The sequence below is a fragment of the Polypterus senegalus genome, chromosome 7 (genome assembly GCF_016835505.1).
Source record: "Polypterus senegalus isolate Bchr_013 chromosome 7, ASM1683550v1, whole genome shotgun sequence".
In the NCBI taxonomy this organism is placed as follows: Eukaryota; Metazoa; Chordata; class Cladistia; order Polypteriformes; family Polypteridae; genus Polypterus; species Polypterus senegalus.
In genome coordinates this window covers 88,012,765-88,030,744 of record NC_053160.1, presented here as the reverse complement: position 1 = coordinate 88,030,744, position 17,980 = coordinate 88,012,765, and the positions used below count along the sequence as shown (strand labels likewise).

Genomic DNA, 17,980 nt, shown 5'->3' with positions numbered 1-17,980 from the left:
ACAGCCAAGATATCAAAGGAATGGCTTCAGGACAACTCTGTGAGCTTGAGAGGTGCTGCAAAGAGGAATGGGCGAAACTGGCCAAGGATAGGTGTGCCAAGCTTGTGGCATCATATTCAAAAAGACTTGAGGCTGTAATTTGCTGCCAAAGGTGCATCGACAAAGTATTGAGCAAAGTCTGTAAATACTTATGTACATGTGATTTCTCAGTTTTTTTTATTTTTAATAAATTTGCAAAAACCTCAAGTAAACTTTTTTCACTTTGTCATTATGGGGTGTTGGGTGTAGAATTCTGAGGAAAAAAATGAATTTAATCCATTTTGGAATAAGGCTGTAACATAACAAAAGGTGGAAAAAGTGATGCGCTGTGAATACTTTCCAGATGCACTGTATATGATTAGTTCAGTTCTTCAAATACCAGTCTTCTTGGATAAGTCAGTAGTGGAAATATTCACTTCTTCGGTTCATTTCCTATTACAACAGTGGATCAGTTGAGTGTTTTTCATTATAAATTTGTTGTAGCCATTATTCCTTTTACCTGTTTACTTCATATTGACAGGACACAAGAAAGAAACAATGAGTCTCAGGAGTACCAGTATCAGTGCAAAGGCATGCTCTATTTTTTAAATAGATGCCATTAACACCTGATGGTAGGTTGTACAAGACACATTTAGGTTGCATTAATAAGTGGTAAAAAAACCTTGTTCTTATTATTTTTTGAGAGATAGACATAGAAGAGAGAAAGTAGTCAAGACAACCAATATTTATTAAGAGGAACAAAATAAAGATCAAAAAGAAGAGTCTTGAAAAGAAATTGATTTAGAAACTAGTTTTCTTGCATGGTGTGGACAATATCACACCAAATATAGATCACTATATATTCCACTATCCTGATGATACTGATACGGTATCACAACATACAATATATATATATATATATATATATATATATATATATATATACTGTGGCCCCGGGCTGGAGCCGGCCGGGACGCAGGAGGACGTGAGGAGGGCTTGTGCCTCCTCCAGACCGCAGGGCGTCCGTCCTGGTTCTGTTGGGGCCACGGGTTGAGGGCATGGAAGCCCTTCCTGTAGGGGCCGTGGTCACCGCCAGGCGGCGCCCGATGCCGGTTTATCCCGTCGCGGTTGCCGGTCGGGGCTGGAGCCCGGCGGGCGCTTGAGGACGGAGGAGGCGAGTGCCTCCTCCAGACAGAGTGGGGCGTCCGTCCTGGTTAGGCAGGGGCCTGGGTACAGGGCTTTGAAGCCCAGCCCTGTAGGGACCCGTGGCCACCGCCAGGCGGCGCCCCGGTGCCTAATTATCCCGGAGCCCGGCACTTCCGCCACACCAGGAAGTGCCGGGGTGAAGACTTTGTGTGGCACCCGGAGAGCTGCCAGGAAGACAGCCGACACTTACGCCACGCTTGGGCGTGGCTAAGGACGGAACACCTGGGGCTCATCCGGGAGCCTTATTTAAGGGGCCGCCTCCCTCCAGTCATTGGTGGAAGTCGGGAGGAAGCGGACTGAGCTGGAGAGCGAGGACAGGAGGCGGCCAGGAAGCAAGGCACAGAACTGTGGGCCCTGGACTTGGGGGAAATCGGTGCAGAGGCACTGGGGTTTGTGTGAGTGCACGTGACTTTTGTAAATAGCAAACTTGTAAATAAACAGTGTGTTGGGCAAAAATATGTTGTCCGTCTGTCTGTGCCGGGGCCAGCGTTCACAATATATATATATATACATACACAAGTCCTTTAAAATAAATAACACTATAAAAAAAAACATTGGGAGACATTGAAACTATATAAAAAATGAAACTATACAAGTTCTTGGTTGTCATTTTGGAAGCTCCTCTCTAGAAATTATTAAAAGTAATAAAATAGGGCAAGTGAAATTAATATTTATAGATATCTCGAAATTCATTTTAGATATCTTAAAATATAGTTCAGCTTTTCATATATCTCTTACGATTAGCCAAGTTAAAAGTTTTTTGTTGTAACTAGGGGGCTCTGCCCCTGCTTGCTTCGCTTGCCAACCCCTGGGGGCAGGCGCTGGGCGCCCACTATCTTGCAGCTGAACTCCTCGAAGGGTGTCAGGGCACCCCTCTATTAGAGAAAGAGATTATATTTAAAGAGTTGGTATATAGAAGAGCATGTCTGGAGCAAGAGGAAGATGGTTTAGTCCTTAGGTATTATAGACAGAAAATCAGTTACTTGAGTATTTCACTACAACTGTCTATTTAAATACCAATGAATAATAAAACATAGTAAAAAGTAAAAGTAGATGTAAAAAAGTAAAGCATAATAAAAAGTAAATAAAAAAAAAAACATAATGAATGACTTTATCCTCTAACTTATATTCTATAAACGTTGCTTTTTTGCATTTCTGTTTGCATATTGTTTGGGATATTTTTCTGTTTCTTGTTTATTGGATGATTCTCTTTGTTCTTGATTTTTATTATATCCAGCTCTTTTTGGTTTATTTTCTTTTTTTGACATTCATTATCAGATCTGGCCGCTATTTTTCTATCGCAATTTTAATTTAGAAGCTCTTGATGAGATAACTTGATTTTCTTACAAGCTATTATAATCGACTGTGTTGAAGGGTGAGTTAGCAGCACTGGGAGTGTCACTGGGTGGTACGAAGAGGGGATGTGTGCAGTAGAGATAATGATTGGTCAAGCAGTGTGGAGGGGAATGGTCAAGGCTGAATAACGCGGACATGACGGAAAACTTGTTTTTAATATAATAGAGATTCTTGTGTATGTTTGAGGGGATTATTGTTGTTTGTTACATACTGTGTGTCTACATCTCCTCAGCTTCTGTAGATACAAAATTTTCCCTTGGGAGAAATAAAGATCTATCTATCTATCTATCTATCTACTGTGGTCTATGGCCGACTTGTCATCACGGCCAATACCCCCAGGCCACCAGATGGAGCCTTCCCTGTAGTATGGAGGTGCCCCGAAGACCAGCAGGAAATCATGGACTATGTAGTTTTTATACATGATCCTGCTGGATACCATTAATTAAGTCAACATTTGGACTTTTATCTGGTGTCTGGCGTATTGGACAGGGGTTCAAGGGAGCGATACTGCCCCCTATCTGTCACACTATCTATCTACATTTTACATACATCTTTTAGATAATGAAAATAACTACATTTCTTTTTAACACTGGATTATTCACAGAATACATCACTTTTTAAAATTATAAATATGGATAATGTCCAGATTATTTTGTTACGGAGTACCCCTATTACGTATTACTGCCTCTCTACAGTGATAAACATGGTGAATCCTTCCAGCCTAATGGACAAGGATCAGCCCCTCAACTCTTTCCCCATACCTTCTTTTTTGAAAAAAAGATTATTTTCAGTTACTGCTCACAGTAATCAATTATAATTTTCTATAAAACATACCTTCTTGGTTGAGAGTGTACTTACAGAGATCTAATATTATTTCTTTTCTGACATTTTATAGTTTATATGTTTTAGTTTAGGGAGAAAAAAAACACAACAAAAATGTATTTTTTCTAATGCATAACCACTGTCCAACTTTACAGGACATCTTTGTCCCTTAGTATGATCACTTTATTTTTCTATTCTTCAGCCATACCTGCCACCTATTTCCATCTTTCTTATCCCCTCCCTTAAACTTTTCTCATTAATTTTTAAGAGATGCAAGTATTCTTTCCTTGACAACATACTTGAGATACAGCTGGTCTGTTCTGGATGTTCTGATAGTATTACCTATCTCTTCTACTGATATTTAGAAAGAGAAATAGTAGCATCTGGGCTAGATAGGGTGTTGCCATTAGTCATAAATTAGATGACCTATTAATAAAAGATGCCTTCAGATATATTAACTGTGTATGCACAAAAAGACAGTTACTCAATCAGTCACTTGTTCACACATAAATGAAAATAATATTTCTTGTTAAATTATGTTATTATTTCAGGCTTTTCTTCTAGTATCGAATTTAGTATTTTACTCAGTTTATTGTAATTTATTCTGTTTAATGCTTTGTATATCCTGTATATCTATTTTTTAGTGTTCTATGTTGCTATTATTTATATCCAACTAGCTGAAATACCCAGCGTTGCCCGGGAGGAAAATAAAGATTTTTTTAATTGTTTGAGAAAAACATAATAAAAAAAAAACACAACTTTAAAAATAAAAATAAATTAACAAACAATAAACCTGGGTTTGCTTCTTGGGTTTTCCCTGCGTGGAGTTTGCATGTTCTCCCCATGTCTGTGTGGGTTTTCTGTTGTTGGGCTGTCGCCCTGCCTGGGGTTTGTTTCCTGCCTTGCGCCCTGTGTTGGCTGGGATTGGCTCCAGCAGAGCCCCGTGACCCTGTAGTTAGGATATTGCGGGTTTGTTTAATGGATGGATGGATAAAGACTCACTAATGTCCTGGGGCCTCATGTATAAACGGTGTGTACGCACAGAAATGTTGCGTAAGAACTTTTCTACGTTCAAATCGCGGTGTATAAAACCTACACTTGGCGTAAAGCCACGCACTTTTCCACGGTACCTCATACCTTGACGTACGCAAGTTCTCCGCTCGGTTTTGCAAACTGGCGGCACCCAGCGTCAAAGCAATGGTACTGTTCTTGTGTGATTACTCATTATTTTCATGACGCGGCATTATAAATACACCGAAACTAACCGCATATTGTTTATTAGTGTAATGCATCTGATTGTAATTAACTCGTAACAATATAATGGTCCAGGGAACAGCCATAGTATTCCAAATACCATAACTGCTTTAGCGTTGTTACTCTCACTTCTATTTCTTCTTCTTTCAGCTCCTCCCGTTAGGAGTTGCCACAGCGGATCATCTTTTTCCATATTTCTCTCACTGCACGACTCGGAGTATTTATATCACTGTATCTGAGTGTGAATCACAGCAGCAGCTGATCGGAAAGAGAATTATCGGTATACGGCATTAAGCACACGCTGTCTCTGCCACTGCAAAATGTTTTAAAGCCTTTCCTGTACGGACCTCGCGGTTCAGAAACAGTTTCATTCCAAGAACTTTAAACGCACTCAATCAATTGCACCTTGTAGAACTGTTTGTACTTATAAGTACAATCACCTCACTGTAAACTTGCACTACAGTTATAATATCTCACAACCTGCACCACTTTATTAAGCACGTATTTACATATGATGACGATATCATTTTTAAGGTGAAATGAAGCAAAATATGTTTGTTAAATTATACACATAAAACTTTTACTTCATTTAAATAATCTATATTCTTCACTGGGAGTGTCGTGAAGGATAGAATAATTAAACATGTACTACGAAGATATTTCAATGTTGGCTTAACGTCTATTACAGAGCTGATTGTATGGCGATCGGTTACTTGGTCGAAAGAAAAGCAAGGACTCTTGGGGCGGCCACGCCAATATATATTGAATATAAAACAGAAAGAGAAAATAACAACACAGCTAAAAACGCAGCGACAAATTTCGACAAAAGATAAATGCTTGTCATGAGCACGAGGCTCATGAAGCACATGTTTAATAACGTGCTTTAGCTCCTATCATCATGAAAATGACATCACGTATACATCTCAGTATTTTAGTTATTCAGAGAGCTATAATATCACAAATGTAATGGACTCTGTGTCCAGTTGGAGGAAGAGAGCCAGTTTAAGAAGCAAGTAGTGATTCACACACATAGATCACATACGAGTAGAAGATCAAATACAAAACAAAGCATTTAACGTGCTACTTTAATTACGATGTAATTTTGAGAAACTGGTTAATTAAACGATTTTAAGATGAAGTTTATAATGTTCTACTAAATGACAAAATAAACTACGTGATTAAAGTGGAAAATTCGAGATTAAAGTTGACATTTCGTGCTTTTTCCCCACCGTGTGCCTTTTTTCTCTGTACCCTAATAAACTTTCATATGACACTCAGACAAGTGGGCTTACAACTCTTCTTTTCACGGCAACTTTGATATGTGACTTCTTTTTTATTTCCGGCACTGTGCGATTTTGTGAATGTGAGCTTTCAAGTTTCTCCAACACGCTATGTCACTCGATCAACTTCATTTTGTTGATTATACCACGGTTTATTTGAACAAATAGTATGTTTTTTCCTTTGCCTCCACTTGGTATTCGCTGAAATTCTTATATTTTCCCGTGCTTTTCCCATTGTCTTTTCACAGAAGGCTGCGCTTAAGGGCGATTTATATTGATTTGCATATTCAAATAGGCATAATTCTGGGAGGATTTGGGCGTTACATAATGCGCGTGCACGAAGTAGTTTTCACGCTGATCGGGATTTATGTAACGGAAGAATGTGGAAGTTGGAGTACGCACAGATTCCTGCATCTGGATTTTTCTGTGCGTAAGCACATTTCGGCTTTTGTGCTTACGCCATGTTATAGTGCGAGTTCTACGAACGGCGTTATACTATTGAGGCCCCTGGTCTTTTGGGCTTGTATGTATGTTATCATCTAGTTGACGCTCGGAACCGGCCAACTCTATTTAATTTCAAAAGCAACAGGGGCGCGGTGCTGCTCAAAAATAAAGAATGCTGGCAGTTGCCTGGTATATATTAACTGTGTAAGTAACAGCACGGGATCCTGGAAAGTATTTAAATCGGCAGAACTACTCTGGGCATCTCTCTGTTAGAAGGATTCATGTTGTCGAAGTGCATCATTTGTGCATTAGCACCTAAGCGACTGTCTTTCTTAGGTGGTTTCCTTTTGTCGGTGTGCTGGCCTCGCTTTCTTTTCCTCGAAGCTGGAGCCCTCACCCTGACTCTATGTCTCACTTTCGGGCCGGACAGACACACACACTTCCATGTGTAAAACTCTATTTAATTTTAAAAGCAAGAGGGGTGCTCAAACATAAAGAATGCTGGCAGTTGCCTCCAGTTCCCCCTCTGGTGGTTGTTCTGAGTGTCAACTGGATGATAACATGCGTACAGGAACGCAAGACTCCCCCCACCCTACCCAGAAGGTGGTGGGTTACGGCTGATTTGACCCTACAGTATTTTTGGTCAATCAATGAGGAACATGTGTACCAACTTTCATGAAAATCGCTCCAGCCATTTGGCTAAAAATCAAATTCTGAATACACCGCATTTTATGGAAATAGACACTTTAAAAAAATAACACACTAGGTAGTGATAAGTTAAACATTTAGGAAGAATAACCTTCATAGGGAACTATATGACCAAAAGTGTGTGGACGTCCCTCCACATTGGTCAGTCCAGGTGTTTCAACTGCACACATTGTTATCAGGCTCATAAAATCAAGCACATAGCCATGCAATCACCATTGACAAACATTGACAGCAGAATTAATCATTATAAAAAGCTCAGTAACTTTAAATATGAGCCTGTCATAGGATTTCCCTTTTGTCACTTTTCTTTTTTTTTTTATTTATTTATTTATTAATTTTATTACAATCAATACATAGCAATCAAGTTTTTACAAAAAAAAAAGAATTATGCTAAGAACAGATCGATCCCCACCCTTGAGAGAGAGAGCAAGCCAAACGGTGTAAAATTTAAGGCTTTTAAAAATACCTAAATCAACAAATTCTCTGTGCTTTATAAAATCATTTCAAAATATTACTGATTAGATCCTGCCATGTTTTGAAAAAGTCTGCACAGATCCTCTAACTGAGTATTTGATTTTTTCCAATTTTAAATAATATAACACATCAGTTTCCCACTGACTTAAAAGAGGAGAGTTTGGGTTCTTCCAGTTTATCAGAATAAGTCTGCGTGCCAACAGTGTAGTGAATGCAATCACAGTTTGTTTGTCTTTCTCCACTTTAAGACCCTCTGGAAGAACCCCAAACACAGCTGTTAATGGGTTAGGAGGGATTGTGAGTCCAAGACTGTCTGAGAGGTAATTAAAAATTTTTGTCCAGAATAATGTTAATTTGGAGCAGGCCCAGAACATGTGACCTAGTGAGGCTGGGGCTTGGTTGCAACGTTCGCAGGTTGGATCATGCCCTGGAAACATTTTGGAGAGTTTTAGTCGAGACAGATGTGCTCGATATATAATTTTGAGTTGTATAATTGTATGCTTTGCATATGGAGCTTGAGTGAATTCTCTGCATTGCTACTTTCCACTCCTTTTCTGATATATTAATTGAGAGGTCATTTTCCCAGTGTCCTCTTGGATCTTTGAAAGGAAGGGATTGTAAAAGGATTTTATATATTGTAGAGATGGAGTCTAACTCCTTGAAATTGAGCAATAATTTTTCCAGCGTGGATGAGGGTGCAAGATGAGGAAAATCTGGAAGGTTCTGTTTAACAAAGTTCCTGATTTGAAGATAGTGAAAGAAATTTGTAGCTGGAATGTTAAATTTGGAATGTAATTGTTCATAGGATGCAAAGACGTTGTCTATATAAAGATCTCTAAGCAAGTTAATTCCAAATTTTTCCAGATATTAAAACTGCATATGTTTGTGAGGGTTGAAAGAGGTGGTTCTTTTGCAGGGTGCCACAGAAAGAAGCTTCTCCGTCTTAAAATGCTTTCTACATTGGTTCCAGATTCTAAGTGAGTGGAGCACAATTGGGTTATTAGTGTATTGCCGATAACGTGTTTATTGGAGCACAAAGCAAGGAATACAAAGAAGTACTGCAGGATTTTACTTCTATTGCGGTCCATGCCTGTGTATGTTCTTCTATTTGTGTCCAGGTTCTTATCGACTGTATATTTGCCCAGTAATAAAACTGGAAGTTAGGTAGAGCCATGCCGCCTTCTGCCTTTTGTCTTTGTAGGGTCGCTCTTTTGATGCGTGGATGTTTAGAATTCCAAATAAATGAGGTTATTGTTGAATCTAATTGCTTAAAGAACGATTTATTAATGTATATTGGTATGTTTTGAAATAAAAAGGAGCTTAGGAAGAATATTCATCTTAACAGTGTTAATTCTTCCAGCTAGTGTGAGATGAAGGGTTGACCATCTATGCAAGTCTTGTTTAATTTTTTCCATACAGACACGAAATTTTGTTGATAAAGAGCTTTATGTTTACTTGTGATGTTTACCCCGAGGTATTTAAACTGTTCTGCAATGATAAAAGGAAGGGTGTCTAATCTAATATTATATGCTTGCGAATTCACGGAAAGAGTACACTTTTATTCAGATTAATTCTGAGACCAGAGAGCTTTTGAAATTCTGTGAGTGCTGCTAAGACTGCAGGCACAGAATTTTCTGGGTCCGATATATACAGTACCATGTCATCTGCATATAATGAGATTTTCTGTTCCAGTCCTTCTCTGCTAATCCCCTTTATCTGATCAGTATTTCGACAATGTATTGCCAGTGGTTCAATGGCAATTGCAAACAGCAGTGGTGACAAAGGGCATCCTTGTCTTGTGCCACGTTCTAGTTTAAAGTAGTCTGAGCAAATGTTATTGATGCAAACTGAAGCTTCTGGGTTAGTATACAGTAATTTAATCCATGCACAAATGTTCGGCCAAACCCAAACTTCTCCAAAATAGTAAAAGGTATTTCCATTCAATCATGTCGAATGCTTTTTCTGCATCCAATGATAATAATATTTCTGGGGTGTTTGATTTAGTTGGTGAGTATATTACATTAAACAGGCGTCGAAGATTTGAAGATAAGTGTCGGCCCCTAATAAATCCAGTTTGGTCTTGTGATATTATTGAGGGGAGCACTTTCTCCATCCTTCTAGCTATGATTTTAGAGAGTATTTTAACGTCGTTATTCAGAAGTGAAATTGGTCTGTATGATGCACATTGTAATAAGTCCTTATTTTGTTTTGGAAAGACAGTGATTAGTGCTTGGCGAAAGGTTTGTGGAAGAGATTGGTTATCTCTGGCTTCTGTAAATGTTGCTAATAGGAGGGAGCTAGCTGAGCGGAGAATTTCTTGTAAAACTCTGCAGGGTAGCCATCAGGGCCTGCTGCTTTTCCACCTTGGAGTGACTTTATAGCATCCAGTAATTCTGATAATGACAGAGGTTTATCGAGCTCCTCCACACTAATAGCGTCAATTTGTGGTATCTGTAATTTATCCAGAAATGCATTAGATTGTATATTGTCTTCTTTAAACTCAGTAGTATATAGGGATTTATAGTAGTCTCTAAAAGTGCACATTATATTTTTGTGTTCGATGATTTTATCTCCATTAGTGTTAGTAATTACCGAGATTGCGTTGCGCACTTCTTGCTTGTGAATTTGTTGCGCTAAAAGCTTATTAGCTTTCTCTCCATGTTCATAATAATGATGTCTGGATTTGTAAATTAGTTGTTCGGTTTCTTTAGTTGTCAAGAGGTTTAATTCTGAATGTAGAGCCTGCCTCCTCTTTGGGGGAATAGGAAATTAAGACCTAAACTATTTCACTTCCAGTTAAGACTATAATATGACACCAAAAACTCAGAATCAGTGTCTCCATGATGGGACAGTTAACTTCGTAAGCTGGAATGTTAAAGGCCTGAATCACGAATTAAAGAGAAAGAAAGTACTTTCTCACCTAACAGGTCTAAATGCTAAAATAGTATTTTTACAGGAAACCCACTTACTAAGTAAGGATCAGTTCCAGCTGCAAAAAGACTGGACTGGCCAAATGTTCCATTCTAGTTTTACAAAGAAAACTAGAGGGGTGGGAATTCTCATACATAGAACAGTACCATTTGTAGCATCAGATGTAGTATTGGATCCTGAAGGGAGATATGTGATGGTCATGGGAGACTTATCTAACTGTAAAATGATTTTGATAAATGTTTATGCACCTAATGTTGATGATAAGGAATTTATACAAAATTTATTTGCATCCATTCCCAATCTGAACACTCATAAACTTATAATGGCTGGGGACTTTAATTGTGTTCTAAATCCACTTTTAGATAAGACTTCCTCCACAGGGGGAACGGCAACTAACACCGCAAAGATAATTACAAAGTTTATAACTGATCACAACTTATCAGATCCCTGGAGGTTTTTAAACCCAAATTCAAGAACATATTCTTTCTACTCACCAGTACATCATTGCTACTCAAGGATTGATTACTTCTTTATAGATAATAACTTCTTGCCTAAGATTAAATCTTGTAAATACGATGCTATTGTTATTTCAGACCATGCTCCGATGATCTTGGAGCTGAAATTACTAAGCCCCATACACTCACCCCGCAGATGGCGTCTCAATCCGCTTCTATTAGCTGACGAGAATTGTACTGAATTTATATCCAAACAAATTGAATTCTTTCTAGAGACAAATACATCCCCTGAGATCTCTGCAGGAACACTCTGGGAAACTCTTAAGGCCTTCTTAAGAGGACAGATTATCTCATATCTTTCCCACAGAAATAAATCCGAAAGAAAGTAGCAGAGATAAAAAGCGAAATTACTAAAATAGATGAAGAACATGCCAGACTACCAAGCGAGACTCTACTTTTGTCACTTTTCAGTACATGAAATTTGTGCTCTGCTAGATCTGCCCCGGTTAAATATTATTGTGACGTGGAAGCGTCTAGGAGCAACAACAGCTCCGCCATGAAGGGGTAGGCCATGCTAACTGGCTAGCTAGCTGGGCTGCCAAGTGATGAAGCCCATAGTGTGTAAAAACCACCTGTCTTCTGTTGCTTCACTCACAAAAGTGTTCCCAACTGCTTTTGGAAACAACATCAGCACAAGAACTGTGCATCAGTAGCTCCATTAAATGGGTGTCCTTTGCCAAGCAGCTGCACCCTGCATAATATCATTATGCACAATGCCAAACATTGGCTTGGATGGTGTAAAGCACACCACTATTGCACTCTGGAGCAGCAGAAGCATGTTCTTTGAAATGATGAATAATACTTTCCTATCTCTCAGTCTGATGGATGAATAGAAGTTTAGCAGATGCTAGGAGAACCCTACCTTCTGGATTGCATAGTGCTTACTGTAATTTTTGGTGGAGAAGGGATAATAATCTGGCGCTGTATTTCAGGGTTTGGGCTATGCTCATGAGTTGCAGTAAAGGGTGCTGTAAATGTTACAGCGTACAAACACTTTTTAGACTAGGGGTTCCCAACTTTTTACAACCCGGAGCCCTCTTGGCTGACCACAAAAACTTGTGTGGCCTGTTCATGGATGAGGCCATTGTGCCTGTTTTAAAAAAGGCCAGTGATTTACCTCAACATCAATCAATATCAACAATAACCAATAATAATCAACATCAATCAATGTAAAGCACAAACAGATACTAATTTGCTAATATTACATTCAACATGTAAATTTTCCAGTGAAAGATGGACGGATGAATTACTCAGTGATGGGTCTGGTGCTGCCACAGAGAGGAAAGCTACAGTACAGGTGGAGGTCTACCTCAATATTGAGCTTACTCCTGTATTTAGTCGTTAGTGCTACCAGTGCAGAAAATCCAGTTTCATTCACTATCAGAAACTTCTACCTGTTCTTTTGGCTGCTCCCGTTAGGGGTCGCCACAGCGTATCATCTTCTTCCATCTCTTTCTGTCCTCTGCATCTTGTTCTGTTACACCCATCACCTGCATGTCCTAGCCTAACCTAGGATGGCCTAACCTCTTAGGCCATCCTCTTTTTTTCTTGCCTGGCAGCTCTATCCTTAGCATCCTTCTTCCTATATACTCAGCATCTCTCCTCTGCACATGTCCAAACCAACACAATCTCCCCTCTCTGACTTTATCTCCCAACCATCCAACCTGAGCTGACTCTCTAATATACTCATTTCTAATCCTATCCATCCTTGTCACACTTAATGCAAATCTTAGCATCTTTAACTCTGCTACCTCCAGCTCTGTCCCCTGCTTTTAGTGCTACCATCTCCAACCCATATAACATAGCTAATCTCACTGCCGTCCTGTAGACCTTCCCTTTCACTCTTGCTGATACCCGTCTGTCACAAATCACTCCTGACACTCTTCTCCACCCTTTCCCCCCTTCCTGTACTCTCTTTTTCACCTGTATTCCACAATCCCCATTACTCTGTACTGTTGATCCCAAGTATTTAAAGTCATCCACCTTCACCAAATCTACTCCTTGCATCCTCAGCATTCCACTTATCTCCCTCTCATTCACACACATGTATTCTGTCTTGTTCCTACTGACCTTCATTCCTCTCCTCTCTAGAGCATATCTCCACCTCTCTAGGGTCTCCTCAACCTGTTCCCTACTATCGCTAAAGATCACAATGTCATCAGCAAACATCATAGTCCATGGGGACTCCTGTCTAATCTCGTCTGTCAACATGTCCATCACCATTGCAAATAAGAAACGCTCAGAGCCGATTCCTTATATAATCCCACCTCCACCTCGAGTGCATCTGTCACTCCTACTGCAGACCTCACCACGGTCACACTTCCCTCTTACATATCTTTTACAACTCTTACATACTTCTCTGCCACTCCGGACCTCCTCATACAATACCACAACTCCTCTCGAGTCAACCTGTCATATGCTTTCTCCAGGTCCACAAAGACGCAATGCAATTCCTTCTGGTTTTCTATATACTTCTCCATCAACACCCTTAGAGCAAATGCCACATCTGTGGTGCTCTTTCTTGGCATGCAACCATACTGCTGCTCACTAATCATCACCGCATTTCTTAACCTACCTTCCACTACTCTTTCCCATAACCATGCTGCAGCTCATCAATTTTATCCCCCTGTAGTTACAACAGTCCTGCATATCCCCCTTATTCTTAAATATCGGCATCAGTACACTTCTTCTCCACTCCTCAGGCATCCTCTCACTTTCCAAGATTCCATTAAACAATCTGGTTAAAAATTCCTCTGCCATCTCTCCTAAACACCTCCATGCTTCCACAGGTACTGTATGTCATCTGGACCAACGGATTTTCCATTCTTCATCCTCTTCATAGCTGTCCTCACTTCCTCCTTGCTAATCCGTTGTACTTTCAAATTTACTATTTCCACTTCATCCACCCTCTTCTCTCTCTCATTCTCTTCATTCATCAGCCACTCAAAGTACTCTTTCCATCTGCTCAACCCACTCTCCTCACTTGTGAGTACGTTTCCATCTTTGTTCTTTATCAACCTAACCTGCTGCACAAATTTCCCAGCTCGCTCCCTCTGTCTAGCCAATCTGTACAGGTCATTTTCTCCCTCCTTAGTGTCCATCCTCTCAAACAACTCATCATACACCTTTTCTTTAGCCTTCGCCACCTCTCTCTTCACCTTGCGCCTAATCTCCTTGTACTCTTGTCTACTTTCTGCATCTCTCTGACTATCCCACTTCTTCTTTGCCATCCTCTTCCTCTGTATACTCTCCTGTACTTCCCCATTCCACCACCAGGTTTATTTTTCCTCCTTCCTCTGTCCAGATGTCACACCAAGCACACTTCTTGCTGTCACCCTTACTACATTTGTTGTAGTTTCCCAACTGTCTGGTAATTCTTCACTACCACCCAGTGCCTGTCTCACCTTCTCCCTAAACTCAACCTTGCAGTCTTCCTTTTTCAACTTCCACCATTTGATCCTTTGCTCTGCCCTCACTCTCTTCCTTTTCTTGATCTTCAACGTCATCCTATAGACCACCATTTTATGCTGCTTAACTACACTTTCCCCTGCCACCAGTTTGCAGTCTTCAATCTCCTTCAGATTGACTCTTCTGTATAGGATGTAATCTACCTGTGTGCATCTTCCTCCACTCTTGTACATAAACCTATGTTCCTCCCTCTTCTTAGAATACGTATTCACCACAGCCATGTTCATCCTTTTGGCAAAATCCACTATCCTCTGAACTTCTTCATTCCTCTCCTTGACATCACACCTACCCATCACCTCCTTGTCTCCTCTGTTCCCTTCACCAACATGTCCATTGAAAATCCAGTTTCATTCACTATCAGAAACTTCTACCTGTTGTTTTGGCTGCTCCCGTTAGGGGTCGCCACAGCGTATCATCTTCTTCCATATCTTTCTGTCCTCTGCATCTTGTTCTGTTACACCCATCACCTGCATGTCCTCTCTCACCACATCCATAAACCTCTTAGGCAATCCTCTTTTTCTCTTGCCTGGCAGCTCTATCCTTAGCATCATTCTTCCTATATACTCAGCATCTCTCCTCTGCACATGTCTAAACCAACACAATCTCCCCTCTCTGACTTTATCTCCCAACCATCCAACCTGAGCTGACTCTCTAATATACTCATTTTTAATCCTATCCATCCTTGTCACACTCAATGCAAATTTTAGCATCTTTAACTCTGCTACCTCCAGCTCTGTCCCCTGCTTTTAGTGCTACCATCTCCAACCCATATAACATAGCTGGTCTCACTGCCGTCCTGTAGACCTTCCCTTTCACTCTTGCTGATACCCGTCTGTCACAAATCACTCCTGACACTCTTCTCCACCCATTCCCCCCTTCCTGTACTCTCTTTTTCACCTCTATTCCACAATCCCCATTACTCTGTACTGTTGATCCCAAATATTTAAAGTCATCCACCTTCACCAAATCTACTCCTTGCATCCTCAGCATTCCACTGATCTCCCTCTCATTCACATACACTGGTGTTCCCTTCACCAACATGTCCATTGAAATCCGCTCCAATCACCACTTTCTGTCCCTTGGGTACACTGTTCATCACTTCATCTAACTCAGTCCAAAAATCTTCTTTCTCATCCATTGCACACCCAACTCGCAGGGCATATGCACTAACAACATTCATCATCACACCTCCAATTTCCAGCTTTATAATCATTACTCTGTCTGACACTCTTTTCACCTCCAAAACACTATTGACATACTGTTCCTTCAGAATAACTCCTACTCCATTTCTCCTTCTATCCACACCATGATAGAACTATTTGAATCCACCTCAGATCCACCTGACCTTACTCTCCTTCCATTTAGTCTCTTGCATGCACAATACATCAACCTTCCTTCTCTCCATCATATCTGCTAACTCTCTCCCCTTACCAGTCATACTGCCAACATTCAAAGTTCCTACCTTCAGTTCCACTCTCTTTACCTTCTTCCTCTCCTCCTGCCTCCGGACACATCTCCCCCCTCTTCTTCTCTTTCTTATTCTTCTTCTTCGGCCAATAGTATCCCAATTTCCGCCAGCACCCTGTTGGCTAACATTACTGGTGGCGGTCGTTGTTAAACTGGGGCTCGACCGATCCGGTATAGAAATTTGTATTGTTGTCCGCATATTGAATTGGCAAAATGTTACACTGGATGCCCTTCCTGACGTAACCCTCCCCATTTATCTGGGCTTGGGACTGGCACGAAGAAACACACTGGTTTGTGCATACCCTGTGGCTGGGTTTCATACAGTATCAGAAACAACATCAAAAATTCCATTGCTTTTTCAGGCAGATCAGGACACCCTGAAAAAACATAACGCAAAAAATTTGGTAAGAATTTCTTTGAAAAAATCAGTTTAAAAAAAAAAAAAGCTGTTACAGGGTACCGTATATGGTCCAATAAACGCAGAGTCTCTTATTGTCGCAGGTCTCTAAAAAGTGCCGGGCTTCAGAGGGGACGCAGCCAAATAGTAGCCAGTCTCTAACAGTAGCCGAGTCTTTGATATTTGCCTACTAGCGTACATTGTAAGCCTCTGTATCTTTATAGACGTGTGTAATACATGTGCATGTCAGCACGATGCATATATAAGAAATATGGATATACCGGTTTATAAAACTGCTTCATTTTCGTGCTGGGTTGACCAAAATATGGGCAAAACTGGAAGAAGAGAAAGACGATTGTCAACTGGACAACAACGTATGGTGCAGAATTGTGTAAGTCTACGTTTTGAGCATTGAATGATGCGAACACAGATTATTGTAGATTTGGATATTTTGCCTGTATTGTTTGTAGATTTCACGTTTATCAAATGAAAAATCTTTTAACTCTCATGGATATGCCTCTTTATAGGGAAGAAACACTACTTTTCCCTGATGGCAACATGAATTAGACAATCTACATGTCTCTGACTTAAACTTTAAAGCCGAACAATATCTACATTTGTCACATCACCTATGTCTATAAATTCAATCTCTTTTCACTGTTTCATTATTTCACAGAGTGATAATTTCCATTTGTGAACGCTAATGTGATCTTTACCATCAGTTTTTTGAGGCTTTCAAATTTTACTACTTTCATAATCTGTAACTTGCTCTGCATGTGTGTCGCTCCAAAAGGTTTTTTTTTAGACTTTTGCATTCCACTGCTTTCATAATCTGTAACCTGCTCTGCATGTGTATCACGCCAATGTTTTGAACCTCTTTACAATGTTCTACTTTGTCTTCTACTCTTTGTCTTTTATTTCCGACCCTGCTTGGACCTTGCTAGGTTTTCAATTCTAGTTGGTCCGAGCACAGGAAGTGTGTCTGACAAAAGCATTCACACGAATGAGAGGTGACAAAAGCATTCACACGAATGAGAGGTGAGAGGACCGTGGGGGTGGGCTGTTAACCTGAAATGGCTGAGAGGAGGGCAGGAGTTGAAAAAATATCTTGGCAGTAGTCTCATCTCGCGAGACTTGAAAAAATCTCTTGGCAAAAGTCTTGTCTCATCTCAAGATTTTCTTTTATAATAGAGAGATATGCAATTTGTTCACATATATTTGCTAGACGAGCAGCACATCACAGCTGAGTGAACCTGCTTTTATGAAAATTATCACCTACGTCAATCCACATACAGTGAGAGGCTCCTTACCATTGGATAGCTGAGGTTCAGAGTATTCCCATGATTTATAGTTGTCTATGATTGGTCATTCATATTAAAAGACATAGCTTTGCATAAAAGGCAAGAAAAATATTGCAAGTGTGACAGCTTATTTTTATGTACTGTTACCCATAAGCTTCTGTCAGAGTGCATGAGGATTGATTTAATTTTAAGACATGAAGTTTGTACTAGGATAATGTCTTCTTCCAAAAAAATGGAAAAAATATCTTTGAGGAAATCCTATAAAATTACAGAATGCTAGGGATACAGAATATGAAGACCTTGAATCAGATTCTGATCACAGTTTTGTCTCTATTGAGA

General features: G+C 40.0%; 1 protein-coding gene across 4 annotated transcripts in view; it reads right to left on the bottom strand.

Annotated features, from left to right (window-relative positions):
- Positions 1–17,980, bottom strand: part of prr16 (proline rich 16) — a 702,720-nt gene that overhangs the window by 71,192 nt on the left and 613,548 nt on the right. The window lies entirely within an intron of this gene.